Genomic DNA, 13,667 nt, shown 5'->3' on the forward strand with positions numbered 1-13,667 from the left:
ATATTAATATCAAGCTTTAGTGTTCCCAAAAATGTCAGGACACTTAAAAAGGCACACTTAAAAGTGTATGAAAGTAATTGAATTAGATAAATTATCAAACCAAGTGGCATTTAATTTAAAAAACAAACAAACAAACAAAGAAAAACAAAAAAACAAGCACACTAAATGTTTATAAAATGTATATTATTTATTAATTATATTAATAATTATTAGAAATAATATACATTGTTTATTCATTATAAATATAAATGTAATCATAAATTACAAAAACATACTGAAAAAAATTCAAAGTTGTGAAAGATTTAAAGATTAAAATAAAAGAATATATATTTATAAATATTTCAGTTTTTCTACTTCAAAATATTAATTCAATGTTGTACTTTCCTTTTCTTTATAATAATTTACTAGCAACCCTACACTAATGTCTTTTCAGTGCATAAAAGGTACAGTTCACCAAGAATGTTGTGAAAGTGCCAGAATTCATGCTCACAAAAGAAATGATACAAATCATGCACAACATAAATACCCACCGAAAAAGTTTTAAATGGCTGCAACTGTCTATCTTGTGATTCTGAGCACTTGGTTGAGGAAGTTACAGAAGACTACCACTATCTGGCATACTTTACTGGGACTGTACAGAATCAGTGTACCGCTACGATCCAGACACCTGAAACAGCACTTTAACTGGAATCTTTATGCCAAAGTATGCTTGAGTTATAATGTATGCCTGTTAAAATGTTCTTCTCCATAATTTTATCAGCATTTGATGGATTACCATGGTCAGGATTGCTATAAAATGTTCACAAACATCTTTTTAACTAAATTCTGTTTACCGCCTACTTTTCGTGTGTGGTAATAGCAGCATGTTTAATTGTCCATGTCAAATAGCTCTGACCTTTGCAAATTAGGCTCAAACCAGTGCTATATCTGTGCAGATAGTGCCTGATTAAACTGGATTTCAAGGGGTTATTGAAAAAGTAATACAAACTGTAACTAGAAAAAATGGCTCAGAATAACAAATTAGATCTGAAAAAAAGTTGCCACTTGGTTTCATATTTTATACAGTATCTAATGCAAATTAAATTGTGGCTTAGGTTTTCAAATTTTATTTGAGGCCGCTGTATAAGATGTTTCTCTCCTGATAGGTCTCTCTCTGTTTGCGACTTATTTTCTGCTCTCTGTTTGTGACTTATTATTCTCTTAGAAGAGTGTGAATGGGCTCTTTTTTCTTCCCTGTCAGAGTGCTCAGTGCATCCTATCAGAGTCATGTTTGTCCTCTTTTCAGACGACCACAATCACTCGTTTATCTGCGCTGGCCCTCTTTTGGGCCGTGCTGCTTGTGTGCTGAACGCCCGCAGGATTAGAAGGAGACACAACTGTGCATGTTCTCCCCCACTGTCTCCAACAACAAACTCCACAATGTCCCAGTCAGGCACATGACATGTGCTGTGTGCTTTTTCTAAAGATTTATCCCCCCCCCCCCCTTCATTTCAAACTGTGCTTTGGTGCTGTTAAGTACAGTCCATCTTCCACTGTTGGTGGGTAAGTCACATAACATGTGACATTTTCCCCCTATTTTATGGCTTTTCTATTTTTCAGTATGCACGTTAGCTTGCTAAAAAGTTACTCAGCTACTTATCTGTGGCAATGCGTGTTGCAGTAGCGCTGCCATATCTGGCTATAACATCATATAGCCTGTAACACATTTTTTTTTTTTTACATTTTGAGAAATTTACATATGTGGTTTCAACAACCAAATAAACTTTAAACTTCATTTAAACTCCAATTTAGAATGCGTCTCAAACCACCTAATGAAGTGAAATGAGTGATCAGATTTAAATCCGTCTCCCAAGCGTTTCGGAGGGCATTTACACCTGGTCTCTTCAAGATCAGATATCTCTCCGATCAGAGAAAATGCATGAAGCATGACCAGGTGTAAACAGGCCGTAAATCATCACACAGCACTCATGATCACTGGAGTGGGCTGCCATCAGAGCTGACGAGGGCTCCGGCACACTGATGGGATAATCAAGCTCCTCATTTGCTCGATGCACAAAAAGAGTGGAATCTAGTCATGTCTGAAAATCATAAGCACTACAGCTCATCCAGGTGTGCCTCTAGTTCTCCAGGGAGAGAGGAAGAGACTGATGAGGGATCATAATCCTCTGGCTTCATTTCAATCACAACATTCATAAGGAGGCGTAACCTAGAGGTTAATGACCTGGGCTGGTAACTGTAAAGTGGTAGGTATTTGAGCTGTCATCAATCAACAAGACAGTTAACCTCAGGCTACTCCAGGGAGACCTTCCCCTTAATGGTGCTGCTCCTATGGTGACTTTGCGTACTGCAAGCTGCTTCAAAAAAAAAAAAAAAAAAAAAATTCAAACGGCTCCAATGATGTGCTATTCTATTCTATTCTATTCTAGGCTGCATAGGCATGCAGTCGTAAGACAAGTAGGCATTCAATTCTATTCTATTCTGTTCTACATGTATATATTCTGTTCCAAAACCTATGATCTGCCTACCTTTGACAGCATTTTTAGTCAACATAGGTATGCAATTGTAAGACTTCTATTGTATTGTATTCTATTCTATTCTATTCTATTCTATTCTATTCTATTCTACATATATACATTCTGTTCCAAAACTTATGATCTGCCTACCTTTGACAGCATTTTTAGTCAACATAGGTATGCAATTGTAAGACTTCTATTCTATTCTATTCTATTCTATTCTACATATATACATTTTGTTCCAAAACCTATGATCTGCCTACCTTTGACAGCATTTTTAGTCAACATAGGTATGCAATTGTAAGACTTCTATTCTATTCTATTCTATTCTATTCTATTCTATTCTATTCTATTCTACATATATACATTCTGTTCCAAAACTTATGATCTGCCTACCTTTGACAGCATTTTTAGTCAACATAGGTATGCAATTGTAAGACTTCTATTCTATTCTATTCTATTCTATTCTACATATATACATTCTGTTCCAAAACCTATGATCTGCCTACCTTTGACAGCATTTTTAGTCAACATAGGTATGCAGTTGTAAGACAAATAGACATTCTATTCTATTCTATAGTACATTTACAAATGTAAGATTTGTTCCAAAAAATAGTGAGCTGCCTACTTTCGACAGCATTTTTAGGCAGCATAGGCATGCAGTTGTAAGACAAATAGACATTCTATTCTATTTTATTCTATTCTGTTCTAGGCTGCATAGGCATGCAGTCATAAGACAAGTAGGCATTCTATTTTAATCTATTCTATTCTATTCTATTCTATTCTACATTCTGTTCCAAAACCTAGTGAGCTGCCTACCTTCAACAGCATTTTTAGTCAACATAGATATGTAGTTGTAAGACAAATAGACATTCTATTCTATTCTATTCTATTCTATTTTATAGTGCATTTACAAATGTAAGTTTTGTTCCAAAACGCATTGAACTGCATACCTAGACAGCATATTTAGACAGCATAGGCATGTAGTCGTAAGACAAATAGACATTCTATTCTATTCTATTCTATTCTATTCTATTCTATTCTATTCTATTCTATTCTAGGCTGCATAGGCATGCAGTCATAAGACAAGTAGGCATTCTATTCTATTCTATTCTATTCTATTCTATTATACATATATACATTCTGTTCCAAAACCTAGTGCATTTTCACCTAGTGCTGTTCCAAAACCGACAGCATTTTTATTCAGCATAGGTATGTAGTCGTAAGACAAATAGACATTCTATTCTATTCTATTTTATTTTACAAATATGAGGTATATTCCAAAAATGAGAAAGCAGCCTACCTAGTGACAGCATAATTATAATACCTTTTTTTGGTCAAAATTTGTGATGAAGACATTCCCAGAAAACAGTACAACAAGCTTAGTGAAGGAAAAAAAAACATCCGAGATTTAATCTATTTAATCAGAAACTAAAACGTTTCACTCAATATTAATGTGTGCTGTCATGTAATTTATGTATAGTAGGGTTTTGTCTTGTTGGCTTAGCAACACGCTAATTTCAAACTGTATTGGAATCAGTTGATTCCAGTAGAGTTTGACATTAGCTTGTTGCAAAGCCCACAAAATAATCCCCCTTTAAACATTAAAATACAAAGAATGTTGAGTGCTGATCACTTGTGAGGATCCATTTTGGTTAAAATGCTGCCCCAGAATGTAGCTGTTTATGTAGGTAGTATAGGCAGCAGGCAGTTCCCTACAGTAGTTCTTGAAATAGAGCTGTAGTGTATTATTTTAAAACTGTGCTTTTGGACACTATATAACAATTGTGTTTTACCTAATTTAATTTCTGTTTAAAAGGCTTTCCAGTAAAGAATTGATTCTTGATCTGAATCGGCCTGGCAGAGGACAATGCATAATTAAATTTGTTAAAAAATGTAATTAACCTTTGTACAAAACCAGAATGACAAAGTAAAATGTGTTCTTTTGTGTGCATGAATGTGGACAGTAGGGGCTCTTGAGCTATAGTGGGGACAGAAAATCCTCTTGATGCTTTATCAGCTATATTTACATGCACACATACATACACGCACATGCACATAAACACAACCACTGTAATACTGCTGAGCTAAAAACTGCATGACCATAGTCTCAAGTGGGTGCTTTCTCACTTAGGTTGCATGGAAAAGAGTATAAATACTTATAAATAAATACTGAGGTTAAAGAGTACAAAATACAAAACCGACATTAGACTATTCTGTCAGCGTCAATGTAAATTTATTGCCATTTGGGTTAACTGCTATGAATAACAGTGCAAATACCTCTGATATTCAGATCAACCAAACAGAATAACAGCCTGCTGAGTGTTCCCTAAAAGGTTTAGAGTGTAAACGACCACAGGAAGTTGCTTTACTTTATCTCACTCATCGGTTTTTAACAGGTCTGTAGACACAGATCTTTAAGGGCTTTAGTTTGTGTGTGTGGCACACAGTTTATCTGTGTTGAAGCCCAACTGTGATTAATTTAGCTGTAAGTGGGTCTGATAATCTTACTGCCCTTTCTGACAGTGCAAGATCCTGGTGAGTGTTTGATAACAGAACCTTCCCTGTGTTCCTCTTTACTGGCAGAGATAAGAAGAAAAAAAGAATACACACGAAATATACAGCACTAGCCAGTTTCAACATGTTTCCTGTTATTCGAAAAAGTGTTGAATCTGCTAATGAATGTTTGTTTAGTAGACAAATAATATGTATATATATATATATATATATATATATATATATATATATATATATATATATATATATATGTATAAAAATGTTGTAAAGTGAGGATGCTTTCAAAAATACTGTCATAAATAGATTTTATTTATCAATTAACTTCTATTAACTAAATAAAATCAATATTTTGGTGTGACCACCCTTTGCATTTAAAACAGCTTTTGTCCAGGTACACTTAGAAATAATTTTTCAGGTAGCTTTGCAGGTCGGTTTCTTCAAGCATCTTGGAGACACAGCCACAGTTCTTCTTGATTTAGTCTGTCTCAGTTTCATCTGTTTCTTCATGTAATCACAGACAGATTTGATGATAGGTAAGCTCAGATCTCCATGTAAAGCACCAGCTGTTGTCAAACTACTTGTGTATTCAAAAATTAATGGCAAAATGAATGTTTGGAAATGTGAACTGATATTTCCTACTGACACACTACAGCAAAAGATATAAATAACTGGCTTAAAACCTTTTTGGGGGGTGAAAATACTGACGTGCCTAAGACTTGTGTGTGTGTGTGTGTGTGTGTGTGTGCGCGCGCGCTAGGGATGTGCAACAGCGACCGAGTACTCGACCGTGACAGCGATGATCGATCATGTAAACGGTGATCGAAATGTATTTTTTCTTTTTTCTCCTGATTGGTTATAGCAGCACTTTGGGCGGCGCCCTGAGCTCCGATTGTTTAGCTTTCCACAGCATGCGTCAAAAGACGTGAGAAGAGAGAGAATGGCCTCGAAGTCACGTGGTGATGTCTAGTTTCACTTTGACAAGATAGATGAAAATACAGTTCAATGCAGGCTGTGCAGCGCCAAGCTTTTATCTTGTGCTGAAAATATCCTTTAAATTCTATTCATAATTATTCTAGCAATAATCATCAGTGATTTTCATACTGTAAAATAACATTTTGGTTGATCAGAAAGTGCAAATTGAATCCAAAATATTGCCTAGTGACACTTTTTAAAGCACAATCGGAGTTACACTTTCGGTCAAGCTCACGTTTGCATTTGAAAATCTTTTGCAGATGAAAGTTGTACTATAGCTACATCTGATTAATCTAATATAGGATGCGTTGGGTCGGGATATCAACATTTATTAAGATGCTGAATGCGCTGCATATCAGTGTTTAGTTTCATGCTCAAATGCAATGGCCGATATTGAGTTATTTGAGACGGCCATATTGCTTTTAGATGTTTCTTAAAAAAAAAAAAAAAAAAATACTGATGTTATAATAATGCAGCAGTGCATTTTTTGTCATATTTGTTTAATGGCATAATTCGCATGGCTTTGAAAACACGCAGGTGATTTATGGAATCACTTAATAATGTGATTAAAATAAAGCACAGATCTGCCATTAACAGCATTATAATGAGAACTTTATAGAAATCTACAGTAAATTCTGTCCTTACCCGTTATTCAGCGCGCTGTCGTGAAAGTGCACGCTCTCTCTCTCTCTCTCTCTCTCTCTCTCTCTCTCTCTCTCTCTCACTCACTCTCGTTATAGCGCGTAACTTCAAGTTCACTGGCATTTGCATCCTTTTGTGCCGATACAAGTTGTAATGTTACGTCTATATTATGAATCTAAGTTATCTGATTAATATCATAGGATGTGTCATAGAACGGGCTTCAGTTTATTGGTGTCACTCACCTCAGGCGGCTATTCCTTTTAGATGCTTCCTTATGAATAACATTGCTGCATCATAATCAATCTAACACTGTTCTAATCATGTTTTCATAGACAGGTTTTCATGTCATATTTTTATTTTTAACATTCATTTTCCTAACAGTCTTCAGATATTTTCATTATCTCCATGACAGCCATGCCCCGCCCCCCGCACACGCCCCGCCCCCCCGAGTACTCGATTAACCGTTTTTGAAACCTATCGATGATCAAAATGAAAAATTGCTAAAAATGCCCATCCCTAGTGTGCGCGTGTGTGTGCGTGTATAGGCCTACAATATGTAAATCAGACATATTCAGCAGTGTGTGTGTACATTTATGAGCACAGCTGTATTTAGTTGAAGAGAAACGATGCACTCAGTTTGGCAAGATCAATTTCTGAGCTAAAAGAAGTTTGGGCTACGTTTGAAATATAATTTTCAAAGACCTACAACTGACAGTGTTCATGTTGTTACTAAGCATCTACATAACTTTTGTCTATTTTAATGACAGACATTACTGCAAGAAACGATTGCAGTAGGAAGACATCAGTCTTTTAGAAGACAGAATATCAGACTCTGATGAGAGAGAGAGAGAGATATTCAAAGCTGTTAAAATGCCTCTTGATGTGAAGTGCAGCTATTGGACTGAATTCACACATTCCAGAGAACTCTCACAGCCACCGACCTGCTAGTTTTCCCTCATAACTGTTGTGAAATTAAAATTCAAAATTCAAATTTAATTGCGGTGCATTAGAGGAGCCGTGAGCACAACCAACATGCTACCACTGGTTGGTTGGAGAGGGTCATAACATTATGATGTATCTTTTCTGCTTTTTATTGACCTTTGAAGTGTGTGGGGGTGTGTATTTGTGAGACACAAGGAGTTTAAATTAAGAAGTGTTTAATTGGCAGTGTGATCAAATGTGCGTGTGTTTGCACTGTGAGTGAACTAAAACTGAGTGTAGCCCACACACACTCATCAGTGACCTACAGTATGTGTCTTGTGTTGAAATGTTCCAGTGGGCTCTCGAAGCCCTGTGGTCATAACATATTCTGCCTTTTTTTTTCTTTAATAGCAACTCAGGAATAAAAGATAATTTCATGTGCTCAGCTGGATGTTGAAAATCCCTCTGGCTTTTAAACTGTAACACTGATGAAATGGTGATCAGCTAAATGATGCAGATTGCATATTTCATGCCCATAGCCCCTTGAGTTTCGAGTTTGTCATGCTAATGATGCTAATATCTGGTAGGTCTTTGTGTATGATACAAACAAACACAGCATGAAGCACAAGCTGCATTTTCTTTCTTGAATATTTACCTCTCTAAGTTTGTCTTGCTGTCTTGTATTGCCTTTTTAAAAGGATAGTTCACCCCAAAATGAATATATGTGTGTTTGGATAATGAGGTTAATGAGATAAATGATGACAGAAACGTCATTTTGGTTGAACTATTCCTTTCATTTGTCATGATTTTTTCTGGTGTTGCTTGTTTAAGGATTATTTAAGGTTAAAAGGTGTTGTAAAAGCCTGCAGTCTGTTTGATTTCTGCTTTGAGGCGTCTCATTTTGTAATGAACAGCAGCCCCTCCCCTTTTGCTGAGTGTGTTCCTGTCATCTTTTTTTAGCAACAGGAACTCTATATTTGGTAATGTTGTTGTTATTGCGGTGCTCCGTGTTCTTGCAGCTTTGCCTCCGTTGTCATGGAGACGGTAGTTGTATTGAAGTGAGTGAAAGTGTGTGCGTTTATGTGAGAGATGGAGGACGAACAAGAGGAATGTTGATAGAAGTGTTGCTCTACGCTCAATATGCATCTTTATCTGGATGAATAAACTGCTTACGGCACTCAGTATTATAAACCGGCCTTGAAACAGGCTACGTTCTTGTATGAGTCATTGGGGCACTTTCAAATTCAAATCTCCACCCTCTGTGGATCAGCTAGTGTGCAAAAGGATAATGTGGATTTCTAAAAAATAATCACCAGTTCTTTTATGACAGTGTAAAATGATAAAATAACAGTGAAAGCTTGTGATTGAATCACATGAGCGTAATACAAGGCGTATACAGGGTCATGGTCAGTGTTGGGGAAAGTTACTTTTAAAAGTAATGCATTAAAATTTTGCGTTACTCCCTTAAAAAAGTAACTAATCGTGTTACTTAGTTACTTTTTATGTAATGTGTTACTTTTTCTCATCTGGGCTGGGCTGTTTGTTTTTATAACAACAAAAAAGTTCTATTTTTGGCAAATTTAAAGGCCCTTTCACACCAAAAGTGAAATGAATAAGCCTCAGGCTGAAGGAAGTGCAAAGTTCAACATTCTTACTTAAGTAATAAAAACAAAAGAATGAAACACAAATGTGATGTTTATCTAGAGTAGTTTTTTCTTATCAGTATTATGTGAAAGTATTGTGGGAATTAGTATTAGTAATGTGAGAAAGCGATCGAGTTTATTCCCTGCATTCATATTTAGCATTTTCCTTCAGGTCAATCCTATGTTCATAATAAAAAATCTGTTTAAATGTCCGATGTATTATCTTGTCCTTTTAACAGTTAAGGGGATTTCCCGTGACTGACAGCGCTAATCAACGCATTTGTCAGTTGCGTCTTGTTCTGTGTTCACAACAATACAGTCTTTTCAATGTAAAAGTCTTCGCTACTGACTGACACACTCATAAAGACAGTCTTTGCCGCCATCTAATGGCGTAATAATGTAACTTCTGTTGCTGTTCACGGTCAGGGACTGTTTTTTCCGGTGGAAGGAAGGCTTTTAGTGAAAGTTTACTTCATGAAAGTTGCATTGATACATATTTTTGTCTTTAATATTTGTATTGTGTAACCATTTTATAAAAGCAGTAAGGTACTTGAGGCTAGTGCTGTATCGTGAATAAGTCAAGGCTGAAGGGCGTTGTTAGGCATGACGCGAAGCGGAGTGCCTGCAACCCATTCGGCCGTGACTTATTCATAATATAGCACAGCCTCTCGTACCTTATTGCTTACATATTTAATTACTGTGGGTTTGCGTAATATTCAGTATTTACATTTCACTGTTTTATTCATTTTGAGGAATGCTGAATCTGTTATTGGGCATTTGAGATGAGTAAATGCGTGTTCACATTTAGTCTAGAACTACAGTAACCATCATGTTCACACAGCGCGCACAACGCCTCTGCACTTACTCACGATTTCTCTCAACATGGGGACAGGAGAGCTGTCAGTCAGTAAATTGGGAAAAAAAAGTAGCTTACGTTACTTATTTGAAGAATTAACTCAGATATTTTCTTGTAAATTTAAAAGTAATGTGTTGCTTTACTAGTTACTTGAAAAAAGTAATCTGATTACGTAACTCAAGTTACTTGTAATGCGTTACCCCCAACACTGGTCATGGTATCATGAAATATGACCAAGGGAGTGTCTTTAATATTTTGTAACTTTGCAAACTTTTTTTCGGTCATATTTCAGGCCAAAGATAATATAAAAAAATAATTAATTTGCTTAAAAAATTACCCTCTTCCCCTTTTTCATTTTTTTCTAATAACAATTAAACATTTTCTAAATTCCACATTCCCAAATTCTCATTACTGCAAAAAAATAAAATAAATAAATAAAAAATGTAATTTCCATTACTGCAGTGCCTCTTAAGCTTTTTGACTCAAAGGCCCCTTGTTGTCCAATATTTCTGGTGTAATAATGACATCACTTCTTGTTTTTACGTTCACAGGTAAATGTAAATTTTTTTTTGTTGTTGTTGTTGTTGTTAACGGAAACTAGGAGTGATGATACTGTACATTTAATTAAATTAATTAATCATGATTCATTTTGTGATTCCACAAGACTCAAGATTCTGATTCTCTACATTCTTCAATAAAAACTTGAGGGGGGAAAAATATATATATATAATTTCAGATTCCATCTTGATGTTTTGTGTTTTAGCATTTTAATTAAGCTAGATTTTATTTAATATAATTCAATCATTTCAAGTCAACTTTTATGCTTGCTGAGGGCCTCTGTTTGAGAACCACTACATTACTCTAATATGAAAAAGTATCAGTAAAAATGTAATGGTAATGAAAATTGTGTCTAGACATAATGATTTTTCCCCCTACTATAATAGATTCAGTACAATGTAATTTACTGTCATACTTTTATTAAATAATGTAATGTAATATATATTTTTCATTCCCCCCCCACATTATGAAAATGAATGAGAGAATGAGTTTTTCACATTATGGTAATGAGAATTTGACTCGAACATGTTCTTGACAAGTGTCAAGAGATTCACCCAGAGATCCTTCTGCAGATGGTAGATCAACATTCTATGTCACTCAATGTATTTCCCAAACCAGATGAGCATATAAAATCAGTGCTGAATGATTCTCTGTAATTATAAATTCTCGCTCCGAGATTTGAGCTGAATGTGATCTGCATATGCATTGACAGTACTGCATTCCTAAATATGCTGAATGCCCCATTGGGAGGTGAAACAGTCGTGTTAGTGGCATTTATTGCCCCACGATCCCAGAACCCACTGAATAATTATCATAATTACCATCCATAAATTAGCGCACAATTTCTTACTCTGCACTCGCTCGCAGAATAATGCCCGACGTAATGAAGGTAGTATTAGTGAGCTAATGCACAGCCACACATGCACGTGTATGCAAGTCAACCTAGTGTGCTTCCTGATCTCCACCTTAGAGAGAAATGCACAGGGTGAATCTGTCACAGTGTGTGTGTGTGAGACTGCTGTAGAACATTATTAGAGGAGACAGTAGGTGTGTTTGATGAACAGGCATGTTTTGTTTTTTAATTTAACTACAGTCAGCCATGACAGACTCATTAGGAGTTCATGGTGAGAGACAGCAAGTGTGTGTGTGTGAGTAACAGGTTCATTAGCAGCAGTTCCTGACACAAGGTGTGTTGACAACAAAATGAAAATTGCCTTAATTTGCAGATTTGGGCTAAACTGTGGTAGCTGTGCATAGTCAAATACACACATTTGCTTAACTCTTTTTATCACCTCTTTTCCAACAGAAAATGGTAATTGAGTTCTGGAGGATTTTCTGAAAAGTCATTCAGGTGATATTGAAAAGCATCAATAGTGAGCAATGTTACTGAACTGAATAAATAAAGTATGCATGAAATCAAAAAAGTCACTCAGATATCTGCTTGGTATTATAATAATAATAATCAAGGTCACTTTGCATGAAATACAAACAGAGGAACCAAACAGAAGGTACAATACAAAAAAAAAATACAGAAGTAGAGAGAGCAAATACAAAACAAAATTGCAGAAACGAACACAAAACATAAGCGAAGAAGAACTTAAGTATCATAGTATGTTAAGAAACTTAGACTAAATATTATCTTATAGAGATATGTTTTGTATTAAGTCACAGTAGTGCTTTTCACACTTGAAATAGTTAACCCTGGGTCATTCTAAACCCCTGGTAAACTAAATCCTGGGTTATCTTTATTCACATTTCACACTGCTCATACTGTACCCGGGGTTAACAGTTAATCCTGGGTAGTCATTAGCTAACGTTTCACACTGCACATACCTAAACCCTGGGATAAAGTCCTTATCTGCATATTTGTGGTGTCAGTGTCACTGACTGGACAAACGTAGCATGTGACCTGTTTACATAAGGCTGTAGCATTGCACATCCTCATTGCTGACTGTAATATCAAGTTTTTTTCTGAGTGAACTTTTTGAACTATAAAGGTAAGAATGACAGTCTTTTCTTCACTCCAATTGTCGCGTTTTCCATCGCCGTTTGACATTTTTCCTATCATACGCAGAAATGACTGTTTATATATCACACAGTGTTTCCGTGACTGCCCAAAGCGCGTAAATTTAAGGCACCGAAATGCGTAGTTAACGCCACAAAAGCCGTGCAAACCCTGCTCCAGAGCAGGGTTTCATAACCCCTAGTAAAAAGCGGTGCTAACCCCACATCTAAATTACAAGTGTGAAACGTTCCTTTACCCGGGGTTAAAAGCGGTGCTTAGAATGACGATAACCCAGGGTTAAGCGCATTGTGAAATGTCCTGAAGAATGTTTTCCCCCAAACAAAAATCAGATCTGATGGCTTTTTTTTTCTTTTCTTTTTTCTTGTAATCAAATATTTAACCACCCAGAAAGGAAAGAATAAAGAATAGAGCTGGTCTAAGCTAGCTTATGAGACACAAGAGCATCTTTGAGAATTATATTGTGAACAGATTGTAGAAACAGTGAAAGGTGGTGAGATCTACTTTTAAGAGTTAAGCAGCAGTCATACTGTACATTATTTAACAGACAAAAAAGAAAATTGATTTAAGGGTGGTTGAAGCATGCACAGTAAAAAGCTTTTGATTTAAACTTATTTGTATAAAATATAGACCACAGTTCACCCTCTTTTTAACTTCAGTCTTGTTTGCTCTTTCTACAAAACCATCTTTTGAGGATTTTCTCCTTTTTATCTCTGTTTTCAAGTGGAGCCAGTTTCTTGCCAAGTGCGTGCGTGTGTGTGTTTGTGTGTTAAATTAAGTCACTTAAATCAGAGACATTTTTCTCATGCAAATTAATTAATTTGGCATTTTGGACACCTGTGATGCAACAGAAAGCAAAGATGATGTTTATGTAAGGCTTCCTGTGGTTATACAACTGCTTGACTCTGCACATAGTCATCTCTTTTAGCTGTTTTCTCTCCTGTCTCACTCTGTCTCTCCCTCTCGCTGTGCAATATGTATCGCACATCTATTCCACCTCCTACTTGCAGGCTTTTTCAAAA

General features: G+C 35.9%; 1 protein-coding gene across 4 annotated transcripts in view; it reads left to right on the top strand.

Annotated features, from left to right (window-relative positions):
* Window positions 1-13,667, top strand: part of anks1b (ankyrin repeat and sterile alpha motif domain containing 1B) — a 197,569-nt gene that overhangs the window by 90,310 nt on the left and 93,592 nt on the right. The window lies entirely within an intron of this gene.

This window comes from Ctenopharyngodon idella, chromosome 4, assembly GCF_019924925.1.
Source record: "Ctenopharyngodon idella isolate HZGC_01 chromosome 4, HZGC01, whole genome shotgun sequence".
In the NCBI taxonomy this organism is placed as follows: domain Eukaryota; kingdom Metazoa; phylum Chordata; class Actinopteri; order Cypriniformes; family Xenocyprididae; genus Ctenopharyngodon; species Ctenopharyngodon idella.